The sequence below is a fragment of the Bidens hawaiensis genome, unplaced genomic scaffold (genome assembly GCF_021521415.1).
Source record: "Bidens hawaiensis isolate Kalapana, Puna unplaced genomic scaffold, B.hawaiensis_p1.1 tig00030191_1, whole genome shotgun sequence".
In the NCBI taxonomy this organism is placed as follows: domain Eukaryota; kingdom Viridiplantae; phylum Streptophyta; class Magnoliopsida; order Asterales; family Asteraceae; genus Bidens; species Bidens hawaiensis.
Genome location: NW_027495018.1, coordinates 201,055 through 215,216, shown reverse-complemented (window position 1 = coordinate 215,216; position 14,162 = coordinate 201,055). Strand labels below are relative to the sequence as shown.

Sequence of the window (14,162 nt, the reverse complement as noted above, 5' to 3'; positions counted from 1 at the left end):
GATATAAGGGATTTGGTCATACTAGAAACTCATACTCACTACCAAATCCTTGATATCTTTAGGCTGAGGGCTGCATCAGTGATAGTCAACAGAAGACAAGCCGCCCACAACGCAAGGAAAGACAAGATTCATAGATTAGGCTTTGTTATGTAATGTCTTCGGACAGAATTTTGATTTTATAATTTGATTATGCTTTGTTGAATATGTAATTTGACTTTAATTTGATGTGTATTTTGACTAAGTGTAAGTAACCATAGAAATGTTTTGGGTCAACTGAGGTGTTCCAATATAGGGGGAGATTGTTGAGTCAAAGATTTGACCAAAGTGAGATATATGGAAGATTGGAATCTTCTCAACCTCCTCAGAATTCGCTAAGTATGGATCCGGGCACACCTTAGATCTCCGAGCAAGCTTTTACTTAGCCGGGTACGATATTTTGTCTATCGGGCAAGGTTATCTTCAAGAAATCTTCTTTAGTGGATATCCGAGCAGGGTTTGCAAATTAGTGTATTACTGACGGGTGGTCCATTGGACAACCCTTAAGTGATATAAGACCGTTAATAACCATGCATACAATCGGTTTATTTTGTGGAATTAGTTGACTATGGTTACTCATATAATTGCATGTAGGAGAAGATAAAGGATGTAATTACGAGAACGTGGGCGAAAACGGTGAAGAAAACGGAGTTGAAACGAGAAAGATACGAAGAAAACAAGAAAATGAGAAAGAGCTCCACCGTGGGCCACGGTTTGGACCGTGGGCCACGATCCAACTGATCAAAAACGACAGTTCACACCGTACCATGGCGTTCTGGAGACCGTGGAGACCACCGTGGGCCATGGTGCGGAGCTGTAAATGCCGAAATTACTTGTTTTTATCCGGTTTTTGGGTGTCTTTTCATCTATCATTCATTTTAAACAACCCTACGACGAATTTTTGAGAGCAAGATCAAGACTTTGGTGATTATAATCATTTGTTTGAGTTTATGATTCGTTGGATTATCTTAATTGAGGTGATGATTAATCAAACAATGTGTGGCTAGTACTCTTTATATTCTCTCCCGAATTGTAAGGTTTTCTAATTGGATATTTGCTAATCGTTTATGTTATTGGTGAGATAGTATTTTGATCATATGATTATTGTGCTATGGTGATTGTGCTATGGTGATTGTGTGTTTGTTGTGTAATTGTTAGTGTGGGTATAAATTCGTGTGCTTAACTATCCGTTCTTGGTGCCATAGGCAATCGAGATTTAGTAGAAGAGAATTAGGGTTAACAATACTAAACTGATTATTGAGTGACAACCTTGTGTTTTTGTAATCCAAGTACTTAGTCCTCTTTTATCACATCCAAACGCATTTTCATGAACGATAATTGTGTAGTTCATCACATAAGTAAACATTAACTTTATCAACATTCGAAACCCGAAATCGGGAGAGAGCATTCTTTCTTATATTGTTTTAAACTCGTTTATTGTTTTAGCTATTTTCGTTAATCAAAACCAAACAACCAACTATTTGAATTTACTTTTTCATTTAGTTTAATTTAGATAAATAACAAAACTGCTTGGTAACATAATTTCCACAAACTCCCCGTGTTCGATACCCGCTTATCGCTATCTAATAGTTGTAATCGGTTTATTTTTGAGTGAGTCTTCGACCTCACGTCAATTATCGGGCAAGGTTCACTAGTTTATGCTAATCCGGGCAAGGTTCACTTTATCAAGAGTCTGTTCTTCAAAGCCAAGTAAAGTTCACTCCTGAGTAAGCTTTTGGCTAACCAAGCTCATGAAGCCAAGTGATTGGAAGACCGGGCAAGGTATTCATTAATAATTGTGGTCCAAGTAGGCTTGATGATTTAATGGAATATCTTCAAAGTAACATCGGACAAGGTTCAACTCAAGCAAGGAACAGTGCTGCCGAGCACATTTTGCTAATAAGTTATTTTCTAGCAAAGAGTTGAATGGACCATTGAAGAATAAGGTTGCTTGTAAGGGTTTGTCGGGTAAAGTCTGGCAAAGTCAAGAAGATTGAAGTCTACCCGGTGAGTATTTTACTTGGTTAAATACTCTTCAAGTAAAGTCTACCCGGAAACTGATCCCGGGCACACTTCTATGTTACCAAGTCCTGAAGGATGGCAGAGCACACAACCTACTCGGAAAGTCAATATTGCTACAAAGCCTACCCGGAAGACTTGTTTTACACTTAGAATAATTTTGAATATGTATTATCGGATAGGGTTTCTAGAAGGAATGACAGCTGTAAAGGATGTGTCAGACCTATAAATAGAATAATTTAGGGCACACCTCCTGCGGCGGCAGATAAGACAGACTCATTAATTGAGAGAGAATATTTGTGAGTGTGACGGCTGTCTTAGAATAGTACGGATAAACTTTCCTTCAAGAAACCCTAAATCGATTACCCTTTGTATGATGAACATTATATAAATGGAAATCTTTTGAGTGAATCTTGTGTGTATTAGTTACCTTTGATTATTAATAGCAACTACCTTGTTTGTTATTGATTCCGCCTTTAACAAACGGTAATCTTTCTAAATATAGCAACTCGTCATTAATTCCCTTGTCGACACATCTATTTGTGTGAGTTATGGCATGATTTGAGTAAGATCCAGCTGAAATCGAGGACCTGACACAATCCAATCTTTCATATCATTAGCGACCAATATTGCAATTAGAACTAGGGTTTAGGGGTTTTATTCCTCGACCAATTGACATGGAATTACATTTAAACCAATGGGAGCAAGATCCATTCTTTCCTGCTTTAGAAGAAGTTCAAGAATAAGCCGGTCGGTATCACATTTTTGTTTTTTCTAAAATTTCAAACTTAGGGTTTATTATCTGTCTATATGTTTCAAAATCTTTTTAATATCTGAAGGATGGAATCTACATATAGAACGTTGTTTCATGCTTCTAAGGAGTCGTCTGCCTGGAATTCCGATGTTCGTCGATATTTACGCACCGCTCTCGGCACAACCAAATAGCAGGTGACTCATGTTCGTTCGCCAATAAAATGACCATGTTGGTGTTCGTTTGTGTTTGTTCGTTAACACTGTTAACTTAATGGTTCATGAACGTAAACGACCGAACATAGATGAACGAAAGTAACTGAAGAGTACTGTGTTAAGAACAATGTGTTGGGCTAAAACGTTATTAAAACTATACTAAGTTGTAATGTAATAGGACAAAAATCTTTAAATCAATGGATTAACGAAAGTAAATGCAAACAACAACTATATCAAGTACCGTCCCATGAATGGCAAAGCTATTAGTAGGGTCTGGGGAGGGTGAGATGTAAGCAAACCGTATCTCTATCGCACAAGATACATACGCTACTTCCATTGAATCCCTTGATAAGAAAGTAAATGCCAAATTAAGAAAAACAGGCAAACTAATAAACATAAATGAACATTAACCAGTGAAAGAACATTAAAGGATTTAAATGAATGAATGTAAACGAACATCCAATGCATTCACGCTCGTTTGTTTAACTACATGAACATAATTTTTTGTTTATGCTTGTTTGTAATGAATGTGAACAGACTTTTTCCCGAATGGTTCGTGAATTGTTCATAGAACGTTTTAAAGGCATAGATTTTAGGTTAGTGAAAACAGAATCTTTGTGCATCATATTTGAATTAGATTGTCTGTGATAAATCTTCCACATTTTATGAATAATTTCCCGTTATATTTTGGATTTTAGGTTAGTGAAAATTTAGTCATTGTTTATCATGATTGAATCATTGCAGTTGGAGGAATTTGAAAGGGCGGTCATATCCAGTTATGGAAAAAGTTCAATAGATGATACCAAAGACAGACATCGTGATTTCATTAATGTAATGGAGAATCAGATCTCTAGAGTTGAAAATTCATGGAGTGATTCATCTATTTCAACAAGGAAACCACCACGACCTTGGGTACGCCTTGATGAACGAGAGAGAAAAGAATTTGCTCTGTTTCTTTCAGGTTCAAAATCACCTGGTGATGAACAACCTGCAAGAAACTAGTTCAATGATGAACATAGAGGAAGAAGAAAACAAAAGGTACTTGAACAATTCATTGTCATTACTTGTAGACCTGTGAACAATCCGTAAGAACTCAAACGTTACATGTTTGCGTTCTTTCGTTTAATAATATTCGAACAAATGATCACACATGGACATTTAATCCAACATTTTTTCTTGTTCGTGTTCGTTTGCTAATAGTATAAACGAACGATTCACAAACACTCGAACATAACTGAACATAGATAAACAAACATAACTACCAAACACAAAATAAAATTAAACGTAAACATTAACCCGTCGGGCCTAGAAAATAATAAAACTGTCTAAATAAACGAACCTAACACTTGTAAACTAACGGACATAACGAACGCATATGAACAAGCGTTCACGAACATAAATGAACGAATAAGACATGTGTTTAAGTTTGTTCGTTTAACTAAATGATAATTTTTTTTGTGTTCAAGTCTCCTATTCATTTATTAAATAAACAAACATAAGAAACTTCATGCCGAAGAGTTCACAAATGATTCACTGAATGTTTGGTTCCTTTACCATCCTAATTACTTGAATGTGCAACAAAGTCATTATTAGAAATAGCAATTATGACCTGTTTGTCTCGATTCTTTATGTTTCATTTTTTTCTTCTTTCCTTTTCATTTTGTCCAAAATAATATGATAATAATTAAAATAATAGAACTTATTATTGATGTTTATAAACAAACTAATTAAAATATGTCCAGGTTGATGCTAAAGATAAGTTTTCAGGGCATAGAAGAACCGCAAGCGCAAGTGAAGACATCGGTTCTTGGAATATAAATGTTGATAACAACTGTGATGGAAAAAACGAGAAGCCACCTATAAAGATTCCAACTTTTTCAGGTCTTTTAAACACGTTCGAATCTGCATCAAAATTAAAGTGGCCAAATAACGGCTACAAAAGAATAAGGCAAGAGGCTGATGTTAAATCATTGGAGACTCGACGTTTGACCAGAGTGAGCTTTTGTTTTTTATTCAGATTTTGATAAATGATTAGATTGCATATGTTCATTTGTTCCTGAGGATAATAATATGTTATGCCTTTTTAATAAGCTTGTTGATGCAAGTAATGAAGGGAGTAAGAGTTGCACAGAACCGTGTGATGATCGTTATAATAAACGACTTTACGGTTGGTTTGGTGTTGTTCAAAGATTATTCCAAAGGTCACAATATTATGTGTTGTATATTCGTCATACACGAACGGTGTTTTGGTTTCTCATTTTCCTTTGCTTGCTCGGTGAGTTTGCTTTTCTTCAGCTAGCTTTTTTTAAAAAAATCTTCGTATTTTGTTTTAAAAGACAAACAAACATTTGAGTGTTTGGATGCAGAATAGTGTATGTGCTTGAAATATGTTGTTTCTCACAAGCTGTTTAGGATTACTTATTTCAAACCGATAATTCTTGATGACTATATACTTCCGTAATCTTAAAATCTTAATTGTTGTATTCTTGTGTGCAGGTTTAGTTGTAGTTCATTTAATCTAAAGCATAGATACAAACTTTTCCTACATGGTATACATGTAATATACCAAAATTCGAAACAATATAATAATAAATGTCAACTGTTAGAAGATTGATAAACCGATGAACCGTTAATAAACGAAGAATCATGACTTACATTTCTATATTTAATATCAAATAATAATAATAAAATGTACATGATGGTTAAAAATAAGAGTTAAAACGTAAATTACTTAAATTTGTAAAATGAGTTCAAGGGTTAATTTTGCCAATTCTTAAAACTTAAATTGAAGCATGCACTTTTACGTTTTCTTTCCGGTGAAAACGTGACCAACAAACAACGAGATTATATCGGGATTTGATTGTGTTTATAACTCGTTTAAACACACACACATATATATATATAAACGATAATAATATCCATTCATCAAACCTTAAATCCAAACCTTTTCTCTATGCCGTATACACCACCTGCCGTTCGAACACCACCAGCGTAGTCACGCTGCTTCGCTGCCGCCACCGCTTCCTGTTGTCACCGGTGATAAACATCGCAAATGCCATTAAATGTTTTAAGGAAAGCCGCCGCCACAAGAACCTGATTGAGTACCACTGCCACCGCCATGCAACTCGCGGGAGAAACAGTTGGCACCGCAGCCACCGGTACACGAGTCCTCGTCGTCGCCGCTGGTAGCCAGACAACCAACGCTCACTTCCACTCCATGCTCGTACACGTGAGGTCTTCACCACCATCGTAACCTGTTGTTGCCGGAAATCAAATACCACCGACGTCGTTGTAGCTACGAAGGTAAAACTCAAATACGATATCGAGCTAATGTTATCTGTTTGTTCTTTTATTGATTTGAACGAAAGGGCTGGGCTAACAGTCCATGGGTAAATCGGTTCAATAATAATAATAATAATAATAATAATAATAATAATAATAATAGAGAAGAACGAGGGTGGAGGATTAAGTTATATGAAGGTCACCTTATTTATAAAAAGATAATATGTTAGATCCATGATAAAATAGTATAAATACTTATGATGAGAAATTTAAATATTAGTTGGTGTTTTGTAGTATGAATGCATTAATGGAGTTTTAAAGCTAAGAGTCTCATAGCTAAATTTTGTAACATAGTATGCAAGATATATTATTAAAATCTCTATATATATACAATGAACATCACCAATTAAATAACTAAATAAATAGTGCATGAATACGGAAACGAAACGAACTCTAAAGAAATTTGATTTAATGTTAGTACAATGATACTGTAGGTTCTCGTGGCGTTTAATCAAGCTTAAGTTTTATTACGGTTAACACTATTCCGCTTATAAGGTACGGATTCTGTTTCTTGCTACTTCGTAGTACGGTTTCCGTTTTCGTTTACTTATAGTATAAATTCCAATCCGTTACTTTGTAGTACGGACTTTCGGTATTTCATATTTTTAGTAACACCAAGTTGTCTCTATCGATACTATCCGTTTGGTCTTTGGGCATTTTATACCTTGTCAACTTTTATATAGTTTTGTTTAACTACCCGTTTTGGTTACTAGTTCATTATTGCATGTTCCTATGAATAATAATATGAATTTTCATTAATACGTTATATGTCAGGTAGTTATACTGCCTTTCAGGTTTAGTACTCTGTTACCCGAGCACACACTTTTCGTGACAGTATGTTTTAAAAGTTCACGGCGTCTCTAACTAGTACTTTGGTAGTACTTTGGCCGTTTAGGGGCGTATGGATCAATCCTAGTTCAGTTATATGTTACACGTTATATATGTTACACGTCATACGTTATATGTTACAAGTTATATGTTTCTGTCTCTGGGTGTTTCTGTTATAGTTCTGTTATAGTTCTGATATGTTTTCGTATGCGTTTGATTATGTTCTGGCCAAGTGTCGGATCATACCTCCGAATTAATTTTATTAAGTATATGTTTCGGTAAAAAGGTTGGTTTCGAGTTTGAATTGAAGTCCGTATATTTATTTTCTTACGTCTGTCCTTACCTATACTATTGTTCTTTCCGTTACTAGGCAATTTTTGGCTCAGCCGTATTTTCTTGTTTTGTTTTTCTTATTTTGTTTACAGGTAATCCGGGACTCGGGGAAGTTAGTGATGCTCTCATCACTAACTTCCCCGAGTCCCGGATTACCTGTAATCCGAGATTAATGAAGTTCAATTTTTTTAAAGACTTTTCATGTTCGGTTATTTGAGTGAATATAATTTGACTTAAGCTTCTTCAAATTTTGTTTATGATATCTGTAATGGTGACACGTCAGCCCGTTCCGGGCTGGGGTGTTACAATACGTGTCGTTTTTGTGTAACGTTGATTACTAGTAGTTTTGTAAAACATGCCAGCAAATGGAGAGCTATTGGCTTATTGCCCTTTTGACACACTGTCAGCTTATTGTTTGGAAAGTTTAGTGTGATTCAGTGTTTTGATGTAGATTGTACAACTATTTTTTAAGCTTTGGTTCATGTAATGTAAATTGTAGCTTGTTTTAACACTCTAACATATAGTTTTAAGCCTTTTTAATATGAAGATGTTGTGTAGTATTTTGCTGGCTACAGTGGTTTACATAAAATTTTATACAGCCCGTTTATTTTCCACAATCACATTAGTTAACTTACTGGAAGGTGGTAATCATACTTTTGAAAGATATATTGTGTGGTAGCTTGACTTCTAAGGATAAATATCCCCATATCTATGCTATCGAATCTTCAAAAGATTGTAGGATCTCATAGAGAATTTGCTTCGGGGATAACATTTCTTTGAGGATGCATCATGTGTGGGGCTCGATTAGAAGCCCGAGAAGGGGAAGAGAATCAGTTGAACTTAAGCTCATATTTTAATATCTCAAATTCGGATGGCTCGTGTAGATTGTTTGGAGATGCTGCTGGAACTTTTCGGTCTATTATATGAGGAATATTATTATTTATTAAATAATGCTTGTTAGGGTTGATGACCTACTTCAGTGGACAATATAATATCACGTAGATTCTCTCTTATAAGTCATTTGAGTTCTTCAGTTCGTGTCTCTCGTCTCAGTTGTTGCTAGGTTAAAAGATGTTTCAAGTTGTGTTAAGAGATTAGTTGCAGACTCTTTACTGCAATTGAGTGTATGGACTCAGTCTTCAAGTTGATTATTAGAATCATCGTTGATGAGCGTTGCTTGTGAATTTACTCGCATTGAAAGATTTGTGTTGCGTAGTTTGTTTCAGTTTCCGAATGACTTCAATAAAATACTAATAGTCGATTAAATCATTTTTCTAGTGTGATAAAATTTGACAAAGAAACATTTTGGCAAGAAAAATGCCTATACAAGGAACCTTATTTTTATTTTCCGGTTAGTTGCTGACATAAGCCGGCCAGGCTGGCGCTTAGTGGTTGTTGATTTATACCTTTGACTTTTAACTAATTCGGGCTGGTTTCAAGCAAGGCTCTCGAGTCCTATCAGTCGTTTCATATTAAAATGAAGAGGTAGGTCCCAGCAGAGCCCAGTTGGACCCGCAAGACTCACCTTAAACAGGGAAGTCTGCGCAGAGAGCAACTGGATCCGCAGAACCAACCATGCTCAGAGACGTGACGTCCTTACGCGCAGTACGCAAGCTGGTCCCGCAGGAAATGCCTCCCAATGGTGAAGGACTCCGCCTGTCCCCGCAGCCTCGGATACAAGCCATTAGGGAAGGCCACCCGCGCAGCATGGCTACACGCACAAGGCACTTAGCTCTCGATCATTCAGTGTCACCTAAAGGAATGAGCCAAGCCGGGAGCAATCCCGCACAGAGGCGGGAGGGGGAATACTCCCGCCCAAATAAGCCAGTCCGTATACTGAAGGATCTTTTACTGTACCTGACGAGGTATGGGCGAAAGATCTGATCAGAGATACGACAGCTCACTGATACAGTATGGCGAGCAGCATGCTCCTGTACTGTATCACTATTAGCCGCTGCCTACTCACCAACTACTGTCATACCACGTGCGTAGCCGGCAGTTGGTGGAAAGGGAATAGTACACAGCAGGCCTGGTCACTATCAGCCGCTGCCTACCCACCAACTACCAGCAGGGCACGTGCGTAGGCTACTGTTGATGAACAGGAACACTGTAGCAGCCGGCCATACCTCCTTGGAAACCTACCTTCGGCTATAAATACCCCAAATGGTATGATCATCTCAACACATTATTACATTACATTATCTTATATCATCAGAATATACCTGATATCTGCTCTAGCAATCTCTTAATATACTTTTATATTTAAAGAGCAATCTAGTCTGATTCTCACGCCGGAGGGTGGTCACAAGGAGGAACCCCCCCCCCCTTCTCAGTGACGAGCTCACGGTGTCTGTTTTGCAGGTTATCAGAAGAACCATCTTCCAAGGGTCTAACCCCTCGTGGGAAACAGCTATCCAACCCCCAGGTTACTAGTAATCTGTCGGGTCTGGTTAGTGTTTCTTCATTGGCGCCATCCGTGCATAAAGCTAGAACTACAATTTTCTCCAGTTTTTTCAAACTTTTACAAAGATGGTTAGAGAAATTCCGGTAACCATAACCCCAGCTACTGGGGGGAATACCGGCAACACAGTTTTTACGAACACTACCCCGGCTACCGAAGCCGGGGCAAGTGAAGTAAATTTTACGAACACTACCCCACTTACCAAAGCTGGGGCAAGTGCAGTAAATGATCGCCTACTGGGATCCACCGATACCCAGTTTGAGAAACGAAGACTCCCCCGCCAGACTCTCGATGAAGTTAAGGCATGGGCGGAGGCACGACAAAAGGAATTCCAGGCTGAGTTGGACGAACGCTTGCGTTCCGTGCAACAGGCAGACGAATTCGAATACTGGGAGGATGACTCGGAGGAATCCGACTCCGACGCGAACCCTCGCCATAGGGCAAAAGGGAAGCGTAAGGAAACGGAATCCCAACCGAAAAGGCATTTTGGACAAGCCTTCAAACCAAAAAGCACAGGTGGAAGTCCACGAGACTTCTCCAAAACGTTCAGACCAAACGTTGCGAATGCAGGAACGTCCAAGTTTGCAAGGGACATTGCGGAAGCAATCGCCCCAAAGAGTGCCAAACAAATGCCTAACATAGGCACATATGACGGTTTATCTGATCCAGACGATCATTTGAACAGGTTCATAGCGGGGGCAACCGTCAGCAATTGGACGGAACCCACGTGGTGCTACATGTTCCAAATGACGCTTGTTGGGGCTGCTAGAGCTTGGTTTGATCGTCTACCGGTCAACCACATCTACGACTGGGCAGACTTCCAACAGAAGTTTAGCCAACACTTCAGCCAGCAACGGAAGTATACCGAGGAGCAATGGACAATCCTCAAATGCATACGAGAGGAAGATGAATCTTTGCCAAACTTCATCACTCGCTTCAACTCAAAGAAGCTAAGTTTGGGCAATATCAGCAAAGATCTTGTTCGCGCTGCCTTCATCCAGGGCGCACATGACCCAGAGCTCATCCGCACCCTAACGGGTAAAGATGGCATGCCATCCACATGGGATGGCATCATGACAGCAGCAAAACGCTATGCGGAAACAGAGAAGCAACTGGGTAGAGATCTCCCACAGAGCACAAACCTCTACACTCAGAAGACGAGAGAAGACAACGTCCTCACCGCCAGACTAAATAAAAAGCGAAAGCTAGGCATTTGGCAGTCAAGGGTAAACTTTGACACCTCATCCGGCTTGCAACATCGAGTGGGCGGAAGGGATAATGTACAGTCGCACCGGAACTCCAGATGGACGCCACTCACCAAAAGCGTCACTGAGATATTCGCCACTGAAGAGCTCCCATGGCCAAAGCCTCCAATAATCCGACATCGTCACGATGCTGATCGGAGCAAATACTGTGACTTCCACAAGACAAAAGGCCACAACACTGAAGAATGCATAGACGTAAAGGACATGGTCGAAGCATTTGTCAGAGATGGGACGCTCGCGCACCTCGTGGCACAATAAAGGCTGAGCAGGCGGGTGCGTATAGAACCTCAGCTGGGGAAAAACGAATCAATTCCAGCTTCAAAATCGAGACTACATGCTGCGTAAAGAACGAGATCCCGAACCAGGTGCGTATCGGCTCGATGGCACTCCCATCCCAACAACATGGAAGGGAGCTCATTTACACAGTCTGCATGTAAATCAATTCCAATTTGTAAAGAAAAGGCCAAGAGCCACTTCTAATGGAAATGATTCTCTTTAAGAACATCGAAGCTGATGATTTTACATTCATACTTTTCTGAACACTAATATGCCGGTTTTCACCGCATAATTACGTGAAGTCATTGCATGGGAAGGCGGTCCTACCCGCACGAACCCAACAACGTGACAAACCTTCACGCAGGTCAGTTTGGGAAAAAGTTCAGCACCCAAAAATGAAAGTGCCGGTCTATCCGCATGAATCATTAAAGGAAACTGAATAATAACCTATCAACAACCGCGCGTCGAACGGTTAAACTATGCAACACTGGTGACGGCGTTCACATTACGTGAAGTCGTTGCGTGGGAAGGCGGTCCTACCCGCACGAACCCAATAACTTGACAAACCTTCACGCAGGTCAGTTGAAGGGGAAGAGTTCAATTATCCCATTAAATGAAAGTGCCAGTCTATCCGCATGAATCATGAAAGGAAACCGAACACTAACCTATCAACAACCGCGCGTCGAACGGTTCAAAACAAAATTCTTAAAAAGGATAAGGAAAACCTACACGCAGGTCAGATAAGGGTAAAGTTTTGCCATCCTACTAAGTGCAAGTGACGGTTCTACCCGCACAATCACGAAAGAGGAAGCAAGACTTCCTGTTATCAACCACGTTCAAAGGTTAACTTATCCTCAAAAGGTGAGGAAAACCTACACGCAGGTCAGATAAGGGTAAACTTTTGCCATCCTACTAAGTGCAAGTGACGGTTTTACCCGCACAATCACGAAAGAGGAAGCGAAAACTTTAATCCATTATCAACCACGTTCAAAGGTTAACTTATCTTAATGCCTTAGAAATTTCGAAAAGGAAAACCTACACGCAGGTCAGATGAAGGTTAAAGTTTAGCCATCCTACCAAGTGCAAGTGACGGTTCTACCCGCACAATCACGAAGGAGGAAGCGAAACTTTAACCCATTATCAACCACGTTCAAAGGTTCTTATTCTAAACACTTGGAAAATTGCTAATTTAAACTAAGTATGCAAGTCATAAGTTTATAAAGCAAGGAACCCAAAGAAGGAAATAACAATCTTATACGCAAAAAGATTAATATTTCAAGAATATATTACAAGAATGGCCGGGTAACTACCCGCCTAAAAGAATAAAACTATACAAGTCTATCTTAGCAATGGGAAGGGATCTTCAGGATCAAGCTTCAGGGCCGCTTCCACTTGGACCCGCTCCGTCAGAAGAACGGGGTGGTTCGAGGAACGCTTTGAGGACAGCTAACCCATCATCAGCAGCAGCTACTTCGTCCACCTTTTCCACCACTGGATGCGGGAAGGCGGCGTATTGGTTCAATGCTTGGTCATAAATGGCTTCGGTATCCACATCGAACAAAGGGAAGTTGGAAGGCGGGACGCCTTTCTCAACAAACCCTAGACCAAGCAGGAAGCCGGCCTTTTCCCCATCCTCATGAGAAGCGTTGAGGGCTGCGGTCATAGCATCATCGTAAGAGGTCTCTGAAAAGACCCGACGCACAACCTACAAAGAAAACACAAGTATTAGAACCTTCTCTTACAAAAGAAAAGCGTGAAGATAAAACTAAACATACCTGAGGCAACGCTTCTCGAAGAAGCCATTGGAGGGCAGCTTGAGCTTCGTTATGGGCGCGTTCGGCTTCGCTCTTGTTAAGGTTGGCAAGTAAAACTTCCTTTGCGGCAGCCTCTTCGACGCCCTTAAGTTTCCGCTCGGTGTGGTCAAGCACCCCCCTCTGGTCCAGGATTTCCTGGAGTTTCTTGGCATCTTCCATTGCCAAGGCATCATGAGCGCGTTGGAGAGCCTCTAATTTGGCCTTGAGCTCCTCATTCTCCACACGCAAAGGCTCAGCAACGGCTTCAGCCTTGGCAGCCCTCTCGGTTGCGTTTCGCGCAGTCTCCCTGGCCAGCCGAAGCTGTTCATTCACAGCTTGGGCAGCCTTGGAGCGGGCCTCGAGTCGCGCCTGAACTTCAACCTCGAGGGCCTTGAAGGCCTTCTCCTTGTCGGCGGCAGCTGCCGCCAGCTGTTGGTTCTCCTCCCGAAGAGCACGCGCCTCAGATACGTCCTTGGCGCGAGCTGCTTTCAACTTGTCGTTTTCACGACAAAGCAGCTCGACGCGCGGCTGCATCCGGGCTTGGAGAACCCGAAGCTCATTGGTTAGCCTACCCTCCTGGTAGCTAGCCATGGCTTCCCCCAACGCACCATGAGGAGCAGCGTGGCAAGCCCAGTCCACGCACTCCACAGGGGTACGAAGGGTTGTTCCTCGGCGTATGTTCCATCGCGGAACATACACTTCATTGGAATCCGACACTGCAAAAGAAACATAGGCAGTAAGGAAAAGATGATAAAAAACAAGGGAAAAAGAAAGGAACCCCACGCACCTGTAGGGTCAATGACAGGCCGATAGCCGCCAAACCCATCACCTGAACCTAAAGGA

General features: G+C 40.4%; 1 long non-coding RNA gene across 1 annotated transcript; it reads left to right on the top strand.

The window, feature by feature from the left end:
* Positions 1–3,860: 3,860 nt before the first annotated feature.
* On the top strand, positions 3,861–5,573 carry LOC143579998 (uncharacterized). Its single transcript, XR_013143568.1, has 4 exons — positions 3,861–4,059; positions 4,764–5,015; positions 5,113–5,296; positions 5,518–5,573. It is a non-coding gene; the product is annotated as an uncharacterized LOC143579998 (long non-coding RNA).
* The last annotated feature ends 8,589 nt before the right edge of the window (positions 5,574–14,162 follow it).